Source organism: Cavia porcellus, unplaced genomic scaffold (assembly GCF_034190915.1).
Source record: "Cavia porcellus strain 051 isolate PalLab524CR breed Dunkin Hartley unplaced genomic scaffold, mCavPor4.1 scaffold_11, whole genome shotgun sequence".
Taxonomy (NCBI): Eukaryota; Metazoa; Chordata; class Mammalia; order Rodentia; family Caviidae; genus Cavia; species Cavia porcellus.
In genome coordinates, this window is record NW_026947494.1 from 77,503,375 (window position 1) to 77,519,477 (window position 16,103).

General features: G+C 36.6%; 1 protein-coding gene across 2 annotated transcripts in view; it reads left to right on the top strand.

The window, feature by feature from the left end:
- The first annotated feature begins 1,043 nt into the window (after window positions 1-1,043).
- LOC100718191 (ST18 C2H2C-type zinc finger transcription factor) overlaps window positions 1,044-16,103 on the top strand; it is a 124,023-nt gene continuing 108,963 nt past the window's right edge. For both annotated transcript variants that reach the window (XM_063258509.1, XM_063258510.1), the window contains exons 1-2: window positions 1,044-1,121; window positions 15,886-15,928. The gene's annotated coding sequence lies outside the window, so the exon portion shown is untranslated. The remainder of the gene's footprint in view (window positions 1,122-15,885; window positions 15,929-16,103) is intronic.

Sequence of the window (16,103 nt, forward strand, 5' to 3'; positions counted from 1 at the left end):
ATTTCTACCCAACAATTTCACTTTGGGGCAGACTTATGCAACTACTTGGTGCTTTCAGGCATATACACAGACTTCAGGTTACCTTTCTGTGCTGAACATTAGCAATTTGAATCTCAGGTGTTATCGTTTATTTCCTATAGACGTAATGTTCACCCCGTGAGTGCAGGAGTGAATGTTTCAGCAAACATGCGGTCCTTTTGGCTGCTGTTTACTCCCATTTTCACGGGCACAGCGCAGGGTGTGCAAACTTCACTGAAGTCTGAAAGTTGCATCTCTGTGGATGCAACTGCTTGGACTTACTTTTACAGAAATGTAACTGCCATTCTTCAAAGCAGAACAGGGTTGTGTTGTAATTAAGATGAGAGGGCACAGATCATTACTTTTGGTTTATGCAAACTTGTTTCTTCAGTACTGGTCTTTCATTTGAAAGATTATTTTTCCCTTTCTGTTTTTCTTTTTGTTTTTTAGTTTAATGAAGAAAGTCCTCCTAGTTTTATGTGTTGTATAGCTTTCTTTTAAAATTTGAAGAATTTGATTTCTGTTGAAAGAGGAAACTTTGTATTACTGAACTTTGATACCAGTTCACGTATTTAACAAATGGATATTAGAACCTTGGTCCTAAAGATTTTAGTAAGATATTAAGAGTGATTTAGGAGCCTTCTGAATGCTAAACATCCACCATGTAAGACAAGGGATAAAACACTGCCTAGGGAATAAAGCAGTTATAAGTATGAGGGACCACAAGTCACAAGAGAATCTTCAATGGTCCCGCCTCGTTTTATCGTATGTTTGAAACCTGGTTCTTCCATTCAATCTGCGACTTTGGATAAGTTCTGGAGCTTTTCTGAGCCTGAGTTTTCCGCTCTGTTTGATGGGGGTCAAGGGTTTGGCAGGTGTGCAGAGCCCTTGGCGTATTTTGTCTGGTGTGTTTAACTTGTACTTGGAGTTTGAGGTAGAAGTGGACATGTCACTGTCCAATGTATTACCTCTTCCCGGGTGTTTGCTTCTACAAGTTCAGAACTTTTTCTTGTTTTCACTTTCAGAGCCCGGATTTTGTGAGATTCCCTGAAGGACTGCATCAATTCCATTTTATGTGACTATACACTCATGCCAAGTCTAAGGTAAAGTGTTCAAAATACTAAAGGCATCTTAAGTATATATGATTAAATAGATGATTTCTATGCACTTAGTTTTATTAATAGCTATCAAGAGTATATTAGAATTCTATTATACTTCAGTTTAAACTTTCTGTAAGCCAAAATATTTAATTTCTTTCACATTAAGAATGAAATATCTACGATTTAGTTACTGCAAAGTTCTTTAACTATTTAGCTTATGGTTTATTTTTCATGTTCTTATTAACAATTTTATTTTTTATAACTGAGTTTCTAGAAATAAATTTTGACTTAGACTATCTCTTTGCATAGAAATTTTGAATTAAGTATAAATTTTTCTCTTAAAAGACATTATTATTAGAAATATTTTGTTTATTTTACCAACTACATAAAAAGTTTTACCTAATTTTTTATTGACTACCTGGTCTTTAAAATTCCATTCCAATGAATTAAAAGATATCTGATTTCCTTACAAGCATTTGAATTTTGTTTTGTCAAATGTTGCATCATATTTATAAGTTTTCAGACAAGAATTTATTACTTTTTGGTTTAAATCTCTAGATTTCGTTTAGAGGGATAATTGTTCTAATAGGCTTTGACCTGTATATTTAAACTGCAACTTCAAAAGAATGCTGGTGCTAACAAGAATTTTTGTTGTATATTTTTTGTCTACAGGAAAATTTTATTAGCTCGTGAAATGTCAAAGCCTTCAAAGTTTTACTAGTGACTTATTACATCATTATGTAGAACTAACTTAATAGTATATGATAGAGAATTTTATTTGATTTATATAGCATAAGTATACTTCTAAATATCTATGTAAAATGCATGCTGCCTACATATACTTAAAATTTAATTTTTTTTGTTTTCTGGGATGAAATATGTATTAAAGTATTTTAATGAAGAGTTACACTTGATTATTTTAGAAAATACACTGACTTCACTATTTTATAAAAATTCTGAATATTTTTTGGTACACTTTCTTGACCTCTTTCAAAATTTAAAAGTTGCATAGTTACTTCAAGTTAATTTTTCTAAAATTTGAGGATTTCCTTTTGCAGGAAACCTGGCTAAAGACCCAGTATATAGAACTTTACCTCATCTTTTTATCAGATGTGTCATTTATGGGTTTCTGTCTATATTCATTATCAGGCTTGACTTGAGACAAAATATAGTTACCATTACTTGTAATGTTATACAAAATCAGATCAAAATGAAATAGCTAATTGTTTAAATAGAATAATTTATATTTTCATTCTGTAGACATTTAAAAGAATATTTTAGAAAGAAAGGCTTTGTTATTGAAAACAATTTGTAAAAGAATACCATAAGCTAGAAAGATGCATTTAATGTTTGCTTGTTTCTGTACTCTATTTGGTATGATTGAGAATGGAGATATTTGCCATGTTAAATTTTCCTCTTTCAAATGTCAAACAATGGCAGGGATTAGTCTTCACATTTCCACTCTAAAGGGTGAAAATGCGGATGAAATATCCTCATGAAGAAAATGAAATCAGGAAAAGACTGAGGCTCACGATATAAGTAGTCAAGAAAAAGGGTAAAAATGAGGGTGCACAATCTATTAAATACAGTGCCCTTCATCTTTTTTGTGTGTGGAAGATACCAGTGACTACCAAAAGGGTTAAAGAAAATCATTCTGTTGCATCTGCTTACTAAATCCCTTACTTTAGTAGAAATTCAAATTTTGTAAAGATTATTCGTTTTATTGATGCATATAATTATAATCACAAGCCATCTGCTGATTTGGCAGGCATGGTTAAAATTCTCTAACTCTCATAACCTTTCAAGTACAGTGCCCTTGGGACTCTATTTCACTTTTATATTTTGGAAAACATGTAGGGACAAATAAGGGCGGTCATCTGCAGAATGTCAGACCTGGTGAAATGAAGAAGTGGGGTCACAGTGGCTGTTGGCGTTATTTTTAATGCTACAGGAATTCATTTGCTTTTCTTTTTTCTCTTCTGCTTTTGACTTCATGAAGGATTATCCTAGTTTCTAGGATGTATTTGGGAATTTTTTTCCTAGAGATTAAAGCTCTGTCACTTCATTCCCAAAAGGCAGATTCCAAATCTAACCAAAATGAACACACAAAAAACCCTTCTAGATACTGCTCACGTTTGCTTTTTACAGGTAAATTCAGTGTGTTTTAGACTTTCTGAACCAAGGAAATGTTCCACTGTTTTTGTTTTTCTGAACAAGATTTAGTTGAATAACCTTCCAGCCTAGATTTCAAACTGTAAAACAGTTTGTACATATTGACATAGACATTTTGATTTAAAGGTCAAATTTCTAAGCATTATTTTTCTTTGGGATGTGTGTGGGGGGTGAAATCACACCCTGATTGCATTCCCATGGTAGGTACGATCATGTGGCCCTTCATTCCCACCATAAACACTTGAGATTTGATCAAGTTCCGTGCCTGACTCACTTATATCCTTGGGAATATGTCTTCCATAATCAAACCTTATCACCAATAGGACTCCAAAGGTCGGGTTTCACAGATTAGAGTTATTATGTAGGACATATCACTAAGAAATGCAAGTAGAGTAGAGGAGAATTTAGAGAAGTAATAGGCCCCAGGACTTGGCTTTTTCACACAATGGAAACACAGGTACACATACTGTTTCTCTCTGTCTCTGTCTCTCTGTCTCTCTCTCTCTGTCTCTCTCTCTCTCTCTCTCTCTGTCTCTCTCTCTCTCTCACACACACACCATATACACACATACCCTATGAAATCATCAACTGAAGAACTATTTCCTAGGGTTTGGCAATTTTAAAAAACATCTTATTGTACCAATATTGTACATATGAAATTTTTTATAGCAATGATGAAATATATTATCATTATCATTATAGTAATAATAATGCTCTTTAACATTTACCAAATGCTTACCCTGTCCCAGGCATGATGTTAAGTTCTTTGCACAGATTATATCATTTAATATTTATCAAATTTGCCTCCCATCTTTACAGAGGAAGCAGCTGATGCTGAGAGAAATTAGAATGCGCTTCCTAGGTCACCAGCATGGGAGAGATATGAGTCTGAGTTTAACTGTCTCACAAACTATGTTTTTAGTCTTTTCCTGTGTGACACAGATTCTGGGAACAGAGTATAAGTAAAAAGCCAGTGTAAGTAGCACAGTTGTTAAAGGACACAGAGTCACAGGTGTGCTTGAGTTTTAGTATAGTTAAATATCAAGAAGTTTAGCCATCATGATGTCATGACTTGATGAGTAGCTTTATTTTTCTTACCAATAACATTTGTCACAATAAGGGATCCTTTTCATCCCCCAATTCTATAACTCTATGAACTTTTTATAATTAAAACATCTAATGAATTTGAAAAAACAAGTTCAAAGACAGCATAAGACCATTATATCTCTTGAAGACATGTGTTTAGCATGCTAATTAACCTTGATTCAAGAACCACATAAGCTTTAGCTCTCTGCTACCCATCAGATCAGAAGTTAAATATTTAGCCAAACATCCAGAAATCTTAGTTCTCTGAGTATAAACATAGATATGAAAGCCTCTGATAATTGAATTTTGCCTCACTAAGTATGTTGGTGTCAAGTGGGAAACATTTTTCTGGAATAGTCATAGTATGATTCCACAGCTATCGTTAGACCCCGAGTCAACCCAGCACTAGCTGGGGAAGGGCTCTGTAATCTCACGCATTCTGCTTCTCTGCTTTTTCTCCATGGGCAGGTCATTAGCATTTTACTTGAAAGAAGGCTTTGCTCTTTAAAAAATGTTTGGAAACATAGATTACAGGTTTCAAACATGTTTAGACATATTATAGTATTTGTTTTTGTACTTTAGACCTTAATTAGGCAGTTACTATTACAATATGCATATAGTTTCCTTAAATTATTATAGAAGATTAACCTGGGGGCACTTTTTCATGTTTTGCAAGTACCACATTGAAAGTACAAGGATAAGAAAAAAGAGTCAAGTTAATGAGGTTTGACAAAAATCCTTTAGAACTGAAAGTCTAATTAAAATCTAATTTTTCTCAGATCTAGCAGAGAAACTTTGACCATATTGAGTAATGCTTAAGTGTTTGTTGAAAAAAAGAAAAAAATTTAGCAATGAAAATTTCTGTCACAACATACTAACTGGTCTATATAGATATCACATCAGGTTCACCAGTTTAAAATATTTTACCCTAAAAAAATATTTTATCATAGCTGGATATGACTGAAATATTGTTTGTATTACTTATGTATTACAGTCTCCAGGATAAAGAAATAAAGAAAATATAAATGGCAGAGCTAGAAAATTGTGAATAGGTTATTTAGGTTCTGTACAATCAATTGACTGGGAACTGTTTATATGCCTTGCAGTTTTCTAAAGTGTAGAGAATGAGTATGAACCACAGCAGCGACCCTTTAGGTCCTTGTCAGTCAGACTAGGGCAAAGTGACGTAGGCAACTTTTTCAGTTCATTGTTTGCGTCACAGGGCCTTTGCATTGTATGGTGACCTGGGCAAAGTAAAAGCAGGATGTTGCCCCATATGATTCTACTCTGCTGCAAATCCTTAAAATATTGTGCCCAGCACATCTCATCAGGCATAACCATCAGGCATAATTCTGTTTATCTTTTAAGGGATGACCACTTGGTTCAGAGGTAGCATCAAGGAAGATTTCATGGAAGAGGGACTTTAAAAGTCTTGACTCCACGTGAGGATGCCTAGGTAGTGATGGTGGGTGAGCAATGCATAAGTACGGTGTTATGTAGTGTGCTTACCTAACATGCGTGAAGCCTTGAGTTTGATCCTTAGTGCTAAAAGGTCTTACATTTACCCAGTAAATTCAGAGTCTACTGTATTTCAGAGTGAGCAGTACAAGCCCATGAGCCTCAGTACAGCAGGACCTGTCCTATGAAAGAGGCTAGTCCAGGAGGTAGATTTAAAAACTCAAAGAACCATAAATGACAGCCATTTGGCTTGGATAACTAGGTGAATAGTTAATGAAGATAGGCAATTCAGAAAAAGAGGTTAGCTAGAGGAAAAGATGGTGGACTGTGGCACACACTGAAATGTGAGGCAACCTTGTGGCGGTGTTGTGTAGACAGCTTATCTATGGGTATGAATAGGAAGTCCAGAGGTGAGGTTCAGCATGGAGAGAGAAATGTTTGGATGTGGTTGCCCAGGAAAGTATACAAAGTGAGAAAATAACAAAAAACGGAGACTGCGGGAAAGAGCAATGGTGAATGAGAAGATAGAGAAAAGGGATTCAACACCAACCACCAAAAAATAAAATTTAGAGAAGGCTACAAAAAGCCAGGAATATCACGAAAACATATAGAAATAGTTTCTCAACAAAAGGCTGCATTATAATGCTAGTTGCTCAGAAGATGACAATTAAAGAGGGTTTAATATGTCTAAGGGAGCCTTGCTGGTAATCTTAGCCAGAGGACCACAGTGGAATCAGGGGTTGGAAGCCAAATGGTCATGAGTTGTACAGGGAAAGAAAGCCAGAGGATGCAAAAAGAATTCTGGGAATTTTAAGAAGTTTGACTTTGAGTAGAGATAGCGACCCAGAGAGGAAACGGAGAGAAGAAGGAACCAGAAGAGGTAAGAAGCTGAAAAGTTTGAAAAAATTGATGTAAAAGAAAAGAAGAGGACATAAGAGGCAAATGTACCAAAGAAAACAGAAGTAAAACCTAACCTTAGGAAGCAGGAGGCTCCTCCTTCCTTCCCCAGCACAGGGAAGAAGGGAGTGCGCCTGCAGGGTTTGTGAGGCCTGAGCTGGTCACACGATTCAGTTGATCGCCTCATAATAGCCTGCAAAATTAGATAGCAAAATTCTATATTGACTCAGGGTAAAAGGGCTTTAAAAGTGTCAGTCCCTTGAACATGTTAGTTTGTATTATTACATTTACTTTTTTTCAAAGCAGAGATTCCATCCAACTCCTAAATTTCATTTGTAATTGATATTGGCACAGAGACTAGGGAGACAGCACAAGGAAATCAAAGAACTGGGGGAGGTAGGGAGTTTCCTCTTGGATTCGAGCTGTCTTAAAAGATGCAGGCAATTAGGAGGGTTAAAGGAAGAGTGGAGAGTCTTCTTCCATCTGGGGTAGGAAGAGGGAGCGAGAGGAGAGATTGGCTTTTCTCCATAAAGACAAGTGAGGAGTACTGAGTTTGGATCAGAGCAAGCAGCAAATATATTTCTGCCCTTAAATCGCTCATTTCTGTATTTTTCTTGCTTCACACGGGGATGAAACTTCATCTGCCAGCTTTCTGTTCACCTTTTTCACCACACAGGATGGACTCATCTTTCGTCCTGTTGACTTCTGGTTTTTTCGTATCTCTGTTCCAAGCTGTCCAAGAGCTTTCTATCACACATAAATAAAATGTAAACTTCTTACTGTGTCTGTATGGGTCCATCAGTTTTTAACAGACATACTTTACCATTTACTCACTTCAAGTGTATACAGTGGCCTGTAGTGTATTCAGAGTTACACATCTATCACCATAATCAGTTTGGAACACTTTTATCTGCTCCTAGAAAATATCTGCATCTCTTATTCATTACCCTCACCAGCCTGTCTTCTCAGCTGTAGACAGCTGTCAATTTTATGTATGGACATTTCAGATAGTTGATGTCACACATTATATGGTCTTTTGTGACTGTGTTTTCAAGGCTCATTTGTGTTTTAGCATGTATCAGTACTTTGTTCCTTTTTATTGCCGAATAATATTCCATTAATTAGATACAAAGAACCTTGCTTTCCATTCATTGGCTGATCGAGATTTAGGTTGTTTCTACTTTCTGGCTATGATGGATAGCAATACTATTAATATTTATGCACAATTTCTTTTTTAAAATTTTATTTAAAGAAAAAAAGAAAAAAGGTAGAAATAATACATAATTTCAAAAAAAGTAAGAAATCACTAGTTTATAAATTACATATTGTTCTCTTTGAAATAGTTGTTCAAGTTACAAAGGTGAAGCATTCAAAAACTTACTAATATGGTTATCAATCCTATACACTTTAAACATATATGCAGTTATATCCTTTAGAGCACTTTCTTTTCCTCTCTTTTTTACAATAGCAATTACACATTTTGGGTACAGTTCTTATTACTTTTTACATTAGAGACACAATTGATATATATAAATGTGATTCTTATTTATTTCACTAATGAGGATAGCCTCAAGTTGTTTCTATTTGCCTATGAAGGCCTCAAGATCATCCTTTTTAATAGATGAGTAATATTCCATTGCAAAAAAAATACCACATCTTTTTCATCCACTCTGCAGTTGATGGGCGTCTTGGTTGTTTCCAAGATTTAGCTATTACAAATTGTGCTACTATGAACATGGTTGCCCATATATCACTGTCATATGACCTTTTCAGTTTTCTGAGAAAATATCCAGGAGGGAAATAGCTGAGTTGAATGGAACTTCCAATCCTGGTCTTCTGAGAATTCTCCATACTGTTTTCAATAGTGGTTGTACCAGTCTATGCTCCCACCAACAGTGGAAAAGATTTCCTTTTTCCCCACAGCCTTGCCAACATTTGTTATCAGCTGATTTAATGACAGCTATTCTTTCTGGAGTGAGATGAAAACTCAATGCTGCTTTAATTTGCATTTATCGAATGACCAGTGATGGTGAACATTTCTTATTTTCCATTTGTATATTTTCATCTTAGAACTGTGTGTTCATCTCAGATGCCCATTTTTATAGCGTGCATTTGAATTTGGGGGGCTTGATGTTTTTCAATTATTTATATGTTCCAGATATAAGTCCTTTGTCTGAGGAGTTGCTGGCTAGAATTCCCATTCTGTGGGTTTTCTTTTCACTCTGTTGGTGATTTCTTTTGAAGTTCAGAAACTTTTCAGTAAGATGAGATCCCAGTTGTTGATTCATTGAAGTGTTTCTTGTGTAGTTTTATGCACGATTTCCTGTGTAGATACATACTTCCGTATGTTTATCTTGTAATCAGGTTGCTTGGTTATGTGGTAAATCTATGTTTTGCCACTGGAGGAAATGCTGTTTGATTTCCCATGTGGAAGAACCATGTTATATTTCTACCAACAGTGAATTAAAGTCTGATTTCTTAACATCTTTGCTGTCTTTGATTATTTCCATCTTATAGGTGTGAAATGATATCTCATGCTGGCTTCAACTTGTATTTCCCCAGTGACTAATGATACCGAGCATCTCCTCGGGTGCTTATCAGTCATCTGCAGATCTTCTTTGGAGAAAAGATTTTTACCCATTTTGTGCTGGTTTTTGTTGTTTTATTTTAGATCCAGGGGTCTCTAACTGCTAACACACTCTCCCATGGCTCTTGCACTCTATCAAATCAACGACAAAGAACATTCCTATTTCAACCTAATGGCCTACACTATTTTCCCGTAGCACTGATCACTGCTTTAGATTGTGTGTGCTTACTGATCCCTTGGCTTTGGGCTTCTCTTCCGTACTGGAGTACAGTGTCTGTGTTGTCCCCTCCTGCATCTCTGCCAACCATCCCATGATGATGACACACTGCTGTGATGGAACACAGGGCTTTGGGGACAGTGTCCCAGTAGATATGAGCTCCTGAATAAGGACTCAGGTTCTCTGGTTTTATCTCCTCCTTTAAAGGTAGGAATAATTAATAGCCTCTGAATGACATAGTTTGCTGATTGATTCAATATACACATAGTATTTATAACAGTACCTAGTGAAGACATAACAAAATAAAAATAATAAATACTTGAAGGAATGTTAATGAATTGTTCTCCTAACCACGTTCTCTTAAAGAACATCTCCAAAGAGATAATCACTGTCATTGACACATGTCCTCCTCAGACCGCACAGTGGTTACGTTTGTGTCACACCTGCCTCTGGTCTCTGTGTAAGGCCTGGTCTTACTGGGATCATAGAGTTACAGTGAGTGTCTCCTGTATTCTTTGCCTTCCTTCTGTGCCATGTGTAATCCCACAGCTCTGGAGGGAAGTTCTGTTACTGTCTGTTTTTAAGGGATGAGAAGCCTGATGATTAGAGAGGTTAAGTGCTGTTCTGAGATCACAGAAAAGTATCAGAGTCACAATTCAAACTCGAGTCAGTGTTAGTTTACACTAAAGTATACAATTTTGATTCTGCTGCCTTGGGCCAGGGCTCACGGTCTCCATTCACCCAAAGCAGCTCCTGGGTCTTCCCCAACATACCAGTTTATGGCTTTTCGCATATTTCAGTGTTTGCAGCAAACTTAGCACTTGGTACTGAATTTCTAGGGTTCTATACCCAGGTCAAAATGCAGTATGAAAGTTCTCATTCCTTGCTCAGTGGGTCTTTCTGTGATTTTTCTCAAGAAAGACTTGCAGACAGGCAGCTTCCTGAGATCTTAAGGCAGAGAGCTATGCAGCAGGAAGCATAGACATGGACTTGCATGGGAGCTCTTCCAATGGTAAGACTTTAATTCACTTGTTTTAAATTGGAAATAATAATGTCCATGCCTTAGATTGTGGTGTGATTTAAGTAGGATAATGTAACCGTGAGATGCCTAGTCCAGTGCCTGAGTCAGTTATCAGTCTGCACCTCATGGTAGCTCCCGCTGAAAGCCTCTTCTGGTTTTGTTTTCATCTGCTGCCTCCTTTGGATTATTAGCACCTTCTAACTACCTTCTATTTCCCTTTACCACTAAGACCTAATTGGAAATCACTGTGTCCCTGGGTACGTTCATTGATATGTCTGTAATAAATAATATTGCATTTTGCCTATTATATTTTAATTTTATTTCCTGCATTTTCAGAACTACCCAATTTCATTTTTAAGGCATTCTTAATATGCCAGTCACTCTTCTAATTTTTAACATATGACTCGCCAGACAATTTACAGTCGCTAAATGTGTAAATTCCTTCCCTATGCATCCAAGTTAATGGTAATGTGTGTTAAAGATACCATAGTGTTACATATGCTTTTTGGTTAATCTGTTTTTCTTAATTTGTAAAACTACTCTTAATTTATAAGCTGACTGCTCATAAGATTCTTGCTTGCTTCATTACTTTTCATATACAACATCAATAATACAGTGTTATATACATTAAACTTTGTATTTATTAGTTTTACGAATTTATGACTCTAAGCTATGTTTTCACCAACATCACTTTTTGCCATGTTTAGATATTTCATCTTTGAGTATTTGACCCATTGTTTTTTCTAAAATGCGCATCATTGAGGCCGTAGTCTCATTATAATTTCCTTTTTTCTTAATAATTAGTTATCTGATTCTCATTCAGTGAGATAGCACTGTAGCTGAGCTTCTGCTCATGGAATTGAAGCAGCGAAGTATGCTCTTGGCCACATGATCTTGCAGTGTAGAGTGGCTGTTCGATGCATGCGAGGTTCTGGATAGCACAAGTGGAGCATCTGATGAGAAAACAGGTCCTGGGCTGAGGCAGGAAGAATTAACAAGATGCAAGAAAACCACTCAGCTTCCTCTGAGCAAGGTCTTCTTTTCATGAGCACTCTTCTCATTCACCATGAAAGCACAGTATACACATTAGCTCTTTGACACCAGGGTTCCCTAGTTCCTCTAAGGCATTTTATTCCTGCACATGCTTTTGCAAAAAATGTAATAAAACCTCAAAGTAGGTAAGGTGTGAACACATGGGAGCAGAGAGCAGAATGGCGGTTGTTAGAGATTGGGGAGGGGAGAGGAAAATGGGGAGATGGTGGCCAGAGAGTGTGATGACTGGGTAAATGTAAGTAGGTGAGGTAATGGATACGTTAATTAGCTGATTCAGTGAGCCCACATTGCATGCATTTACCATAGCACCACTTTGCTCCCCATAAATATGGACAATTGTAATTTGTCAATATGTAATACAGTAGATAAAATTTTAATTCCATTTGATTTATTTTAAGAAGAACACCAAGAAGGTCAGTTTCCCTCGGTAATCTGCCAGTGCTAATGAGGTGCTGTGATGGAGGATCAATTGGCTGATGAAAGCCAGTGCAAATAATAGAATACCCCTGGATAAGCGTAGGACAAAAAGACTAAGTGAACTACACTGACCTGGATTGTTCACGCGACACAACAACAAACCCGATGTCCAAATGCCCCGCTTCACATGGATTCACAATAACTCTGAGACACCCTCCATGGACAGGGGTCAGCATCAACCCGACATTCACTTACGGGCTCAGCTCATGACACCACAGCTCTCCGTTCTGTTCCATCGTTACAGGATTACAAATTCTACCTTACTCGAACCATGTACCCTGATGTTTGTACTTTTGGGGAACTGTTTTTATCAAACTCATCAGATAATTCTCGTAAGTCATCAGGAAATAAATTCCACAACCAAACCTCATCAGCATAATCCCAGAACTCTGTGAGGCTGAATCAGGAGAACTGCAAATTCCAGCCAAGCTTTGGCAACTCAGTGGCTTCACAAGACATTATTTGTTTTTTAAATTTTTTTTTATTTTAAAGAGATTAAGACAAAAGAGGACATGACAAAGCAGATCAGAACAGAACAATTTAAGCAACACAGTATTTTACCATAAGACAATCCGATATAATAGCAGCTACCATAATGTCTCTTTCTTTGAAATAGTTGAGCATACCTTCACATTACAATAGTATCAAACAAAACAAAATAGTAAAAAACCATTCAAGAGAATGAAAGTATTACAGAGCATTCAGAACCAAATAACAAAAAATGAACAATGGCTACTATATTATCTCATTTTCCATAGAAAATTTTTTTATACTATCACACATATTAAAATCCAATAAGACACAACATGACAGAAACAATGGAAACAGAAGAACAAAAGCATGGTAGGACTTCAAAGCAAGATGACATTAAATCAGCAATGGCTGCCACAATGTTTTGTTTTCTTCAAAGTAGCTGTTCATACCATCACAGACAATAAAACAAGACATTATTTCAAAGTTTAAAAAAAAATTAAGAAGGGCCAGAAGTGTAGTTTAGTGCCAAGGTTCTAGGTTCAAGCCTCAGTGCTACAAAAACAAAACAAAACAACAAAAAAAAGAATAGAGGTGGAGGGAAGATTTGTGTACAGAAATTAAAGAATCAATCAAATAATATTCCATTAAATTAGTATTAATCTAGCTCTTTATTTGTGATATTATCCTCTTGTATTTTGGTGAGATTGATGCTTTTAAAATAAATGTAGGGGACAGCAAAACCAAATCATTTTGACGGGCATTGATTACTTAAAACCTTTTTAGTATGCTTATTGGTATTTGTGCATAGAACCTTATTCTCTTAGTTTCACTGCAGTACTGGGAAATAAATTCGTGTTTCAAGACATAAAACAACCTCTCTTGGCCTGGGCAGATCAGTGCTGGAGAACCGAGCTTCTGCTCAGTGAGTAGCTCGCTCTTTGAGAATCACCATCCTTTTTGTTTCCTCCTTCTGTTTTTTTTTAAACTAAAACACACTCAGTGATTCCATTCTGTAATTTCTTTTATTACTGCCCTCCTTTCTAAAATATGTATTCCAACAAACAATGTTGCAAAATGCTCTTTGGAGAGCTCTAGCACTGAGATATTTACATGAACATCAAGGCAAATGTATTTTTAGTATTAGATAAAAGGTTTTTCCATCCTCCAAGAAGTTTTCAGAATAATGTGTTCTTCAAAATAGCAACAATCAACAGAGAACACTTCACATATCTATGTGTATGAGAAACACACTGTACCATTTAAAAAAAATAAGTCAAAATTCACTAAGGCTGGTAAAACATTGACTATCTTGAGGAAATTTGCATTATTGCTTGACATTTAAATTTGTTTTTATGTTGTAATTTGTGATTAATTTATTCTCATGTTTTATTTGCTTTTGGCAAGTTTCAATGTTATGCAAAGTCTTATGTTTATAATTTGTGAGCTTATGTTTGGGAACGACACCTGTAATGAAGAAGTACATAATTGCTCTCTCTTTCTTGGCATGAAAGGCTTCATCTGAAGGCAGATCAAGTTCAATAAGCTATAAAGTGGTTCTCAGAATGTACTTCAATGATGGGCCAGGACACTCACTTTTTATCTGTTCCTTTCCATCGTAAAGCATTAAAATCAGGGCAAATAACTGTCCAATAAAGTGGAAATGCTGTTCTGTGGGGGTGTAAAGGACTTACACCCGGTAGGAGTCAGGATTCTCCAGTATATTTAATAGTGAACAGTTAAGGCAATGGTTCTACTGTATGGTTGCGACACATCATCCCCACCAGTATCTTAATTTCTAGGAAATACAGATTCTCAGGCCCCACGTAAGGCCTCCGAGTGATCCTGAGGCAGACTCATGTTTGGAAGCCACTGCTCTTTCACTTTGCTGGTCACTCACCCTGGGCCATGGGTCAGCAGGGTCTATTGTCTCGTAGGCCTTTATGAGGAATGCATGATGTCAAGTCCAACCTCGCTTGTCAGCTTCAGGGCCTGCAGGTCTGCAAGACACCCAAGCAACCCGAGGCATAACACAACTTGAGGGAGCTACTGACTTCAGATTTTATGGTTTAGTAGAAGGAACTTGTTCGTGGGAGAGTATCCTTCATTCAGAGGTGTTTGAGAGGCTGTCAAAGTAGAACTCTACTGCTGCCTGACCATTTGTATATCCCTCTCAGCTGCCTCTGAAATGAAAGGGGAGACACAGTAAGCAACCTTCAAGACTACCTAAGAGCACACTCTGTCTACATCTTGAAGTGGAGAGCAGAGCTACTGTTGGGTAAAAGTATTACCTGAGCAATAAAACTTCTACAGACATAGACTCCAAAACTGATCTAGGCACAGCTAAAAGCATTTAGTTCAAGCCTATTTTGAGGTGGGGGTCAAGACTGTCAATATTTCTAATTTACTTTTCATATACAAACAAAGCAGTTTCAAGAATTTTTTCTCTTAGATTGTTTGCTACCTTTGAATTTAACTCTCTGTCCTATGCATGTTTTAAGGACATCTTTTTATCAGCTCTCCACCTTCCCTCCTGGGGGATGACTGTCACAGTGTTGAGGGATCAGTGCGCAGAGCTTTCTGTGGGGGTGATGAAGTTCGTCTCTTTCCAAGGCTTTGGCACTGTTCTACATTTGATGGCAAACCCTGCAAACTGGCAGAAAAACAATAGTTGACCAAGTAAAAGCTTATTTGTAAAAGTATTTTTAGTCTGGAAACACACGAGCATTTACAGGCTTTAAAAATAAAAATCCCTTAGAAATCTCTGCTCCACCTCTCCCCACCCCATATGTAAATAGGACTGTCACTCCTGTGTTTGTCCACAGCTAGAGCTCCAGATGAACCAGTGTAGTTTGCGATGACAGGAACAGCTGACTCATTAGTAGAGAGCAGTGAAAGGTAATTAACCCTGGGAAAAGTACAGCTGCCGTGCGGGCTGTTCCTTTCTGTAGGATCTGATTAGAAATTAGTGTTAAACCACTGATTCTTTTTTTTTTTTTTTAAAGACCGTCACTGATAATTCAGTTTTACTTTCAGGTGTGTCCCCAGAAAAGGTTCACAAATGTACTTACATGCAAAAGGACTCAAATCTGAAAAGCATTTTCTGGTCACAGTGAGCACCTGTTTATCTTGTTAAGAGAGAGTTCTTTCAAATATTATTGTGTCTGACTATTGAAGATTGGTAATATCCCAACCCATATTCTGATAGTTTGTAAATTATTTGAAAGGATTGTTTTGTATAGTTAATAAGCTGTAGATAATTGCCATTTAATTAAGTTTTCTCTTTTTTTCTTTCCATTTTGTCTCTGATGATGCTTTCACTCTGTAGCAATGGAAATTCTCCAGTTCAAATCCAATAGCTATTAAGGAAGGTAAGTGAAGGCTATTTAATAATACACTTTCCTCCCATAAGATGTAATCTTTATCCTTTCTCTTATTTCTTTTTCTCAAAAATTTGGTTTTTTAATGGTTTTCAAAACCTGAGAAGTTAAAAAAACTTGATTCTAGAGGACCAGGAAAGATGCTTGAGTATATTCATGTTGGTAT